General features: G+C 49.2%; 1 long non-coding RNA gene across 1 annotated transcript; it reads right to left on the reverse strand.

Moving 5' to 3' along the window:
- Positions 1 to 309: 309 nt before the first annotated feature.
- LOC135538384 (uncharacterized) lies at positions 310 to 2066 on the reverse strand. The gene is made up of 3 exons (XR_010455417.1): positions 1868 to 2066; positions 1683 to 1742; positions 310 to 1451 (listed from the first exon to the last, which is right to left on the reverse strand). It is a non-coding gene; the product is annotated as an uncharacterized LOC135538384 (long non-coding RNA).
- Between the last annotated feature and the right edge of the window lie 768 nt (positions 2067 to 2834).

The following is a 2834-nucleotide window of genomic DNA, read 5'->3' on the forward strand; positions in this document are numbered from 1 at the left end:
CGTAGAACACTACTTTAGACCTGGTCAGAAGCACCGTAGTGCACTACGTAGGGAATAGGGAACCATTTGGAACAGAGACAGTAATTCCCCTGAACATCTTCCTCTTCCTCATCTGGTTTCTTGAACAGCCCTTCACTCCTCCCCTCTTCCTCCCCTCCTCCCTTTTCATTCTATTCTATCAGCCACACCACTAGCTCACCTCCACACAATACATTTACAAGTTAAAGACACACCTTGGAATAAATAACAAAGGAAAACTATTACTAGATGAAGTTGAGTGTTTTTTATTATTTCCCATCACCATAAATCATATTTAATCACTGAACAGTAGCAGACCTAACTTCATCTGTTCCTGACTCTGGATAGTGGATTAAAAAGACCATCAATCTCCAATGATATTAAAGTACTATTCTGAACATTACTGATATACTGAGTGGCAAGTCAAGATATCTGCTGGTTTTATTGTTTGGTCAACAGCACCACCTGCTGGACAGGTTTAATGTTGCTGGACTGAGCAGTATGGGAGGATGAAAGATGACACATTTAGGGCCGGTTTCCTGGACATCTACATTGAACATACTGTTTAGTCCAGGACTAGGATTCATCTGTGTCTGGGAAACCAGACCATATAGTTTAGTAGAAAGGAAGTGATACCAGCTTGTAGTGGGCTGACTAGTCCTGAATTGTCCTTTAGTTCCTGGACCATTTTCCATGCAGCGCCAGGTGACAGAGAACACATCAATTAGGACCGAGCCAACAAGCTGATCAATGATACTGAGGAGAATTACATAGAGACAGAGAACCAACTGAGAAAACATATCAATGGTTCTGAATGACAACCAATATACATCAACACCAGACATCATGATTCATGGAAATGTACAAGATTAAAACATTGGATTGAATTTTAATTAATAACAAATAAGTTTACAGTTTAACCAGCTCAGCAGAACCATTATAATCATTGAGATAAAACCCAGGATAGAGGGGCTGAGTGAATGTGGTCTGGACTCTGTGGAGGAGGGTCATTGTGTCAGAGACACTGTAGAAGGACAGAGTACCTGCCTTGTGATCCAGGTACACTCCTACTATGGAGGACTGAGGGCCTGATACTTTAGTCTCAACATTATTGTGTCTGAAACAATAACCACCACTATAGCACTCTAAACTCCAGGACTTGTTATTGTATCCAAATACACCATCATTACCCTTCTCTGTTCTGCTGATGTCTTTATATGAGACTGCTGTATAAACACCACCAGTCCTCTCCACCTCCCAGTAACAGCGTCCAGACAGACCCTCTCTACACAGAACCTGCCTGTAGTTGGTGAATCTGTCTGGATGGACAGGATATGGTTGGACTTGGCCTGTACAGGTCACCTTTCTGTTCCCTTCAGACAGAGAGAGGAGTGTGTGTGCTGTGTTTGGGTCCAGTGTGAGCTGACAGGAATCTGGGAGAAGAGCAGAGACCAACGAGGGGAGTCAGAACAATAAGTTAAGTCAGATACTGTATCTCCCCTGTCTTTGATTAGAGCACAGCAGAGATCAAATCAGAGAAATATGAGGAGTCAGATAGAGACCCAGTCTTTGATTAGATCTACTATTGCTATATATTTCTAGAGGGATTGTTAGGAGTGTCAGTAAAAAGAGACTGTTAGTTACTTCACAATAAAGAGACTCACATTGTAACAACTGTTCTCTGGTCTTGGGCTCTGGAGGCAGTACAACATCCACTATATTCACTACAGACACACAAACACATTGACAGAGAGAGGGAATGTTATCATCAGACCATATTCCACATGTATATGACTAGTAGGGAACTTTCAATGGTCTAAAGTTGATGTTCTTATTGTTTTCAACACACCTATAGTGGAGATCTTGGTCCATTCTCCTTTAAGGAAGTCTTCTAGTTTCTCTCTCAGTTCAGACACAGTCTGACTCACATCTCCAAAGTACTGAAGAGGACGGACAACGATGCTGGGTAAGTCTGAAGATACACTGATACTGGAGAGAGACTGATACCTCTGGAGAGAGAGAGAGAGAGAGAGAGAGACTGATACCTCTGGAGAGAGAGAGAGAGAGAGACTGATACCTCTGGAGAGAGAGAGAGAGAGAGACTGATACCTCTGGAGAGAGAGAGAGAGAGGGACGGACAGAGAGAGAGAGCGAGGGGCGGACAGAGAGAGAGCGAGGGGGGCGGACAGAGAGAGAGCGAGGGGGGCGGACAGAGAGAGAGAGCGACAGGGGGCGGACAGAGAGAGAGCGAGGGGGCGGACAGAGAGAGAGAGCGAGGGGGCGGACAGAGAGAGAGCGAGGGGGCGGACAGAGAGAGAGCGAGGGGGCGGACAGAGAGAGAGCGAGGGGGCGGACAGAGAGAGAGCGAGGGGGCGGACAGAGAGAGCGAGGGGGCGGACAGAGAGAGCGAGGGGGCGGACAGAGAGAGCGAGGGGGCGGACAGAGAGAGCGAGGGGGCGGACAGAGAGAGCGAGGGGGCGGACAGAGAGAGCGAGGGGGCGGACAGAGAGAGCGGGCGGGAGAGAGCGGACAGAGAGAGCGAGGGGCGGACAGAGAGAGCGAGGGGGCGGACAGAGAGAGAGCGAGGGGGCGGACAGAGAGAGCGAGGGGGCGGACAGAGAGAGCGAGGGGGGCGGACAGAGAGAGCGAGGGGGGCGGACAGAGAGAGCGAGGGGCGCGGACAGAGAGAGCGAGGGGGCGGACAGAGAGAGCGAGGGGGCGGACAGAGAGAGCGACGGGGCGGACAGAGAGAGCGAGGGGCGGACAGAGAGAGCGAGGGGCGGACAGAGAGAGCGAGAGGGGCGGACAGAGAGAGA

This window comes from Oncorhynchus masou, unplaced genomic scaffold (assembly GCF_036934945.1).
Source record: "Oncorhynchus masou masou isolate Uvic2021 unplaced genomic scaffold, UVic_Omas_1.1 unplaced_scaffold_949, whole genome shotgun sequence".
In the NCBI taxonomy this organism is placed as follows: domain Eukaryota; kingdom Metazoa; phylum Chordata; class Actinopteri; order Salmoniformes; family Salmonidae; genus Oncorhynchus; species Oncorhynchus masou.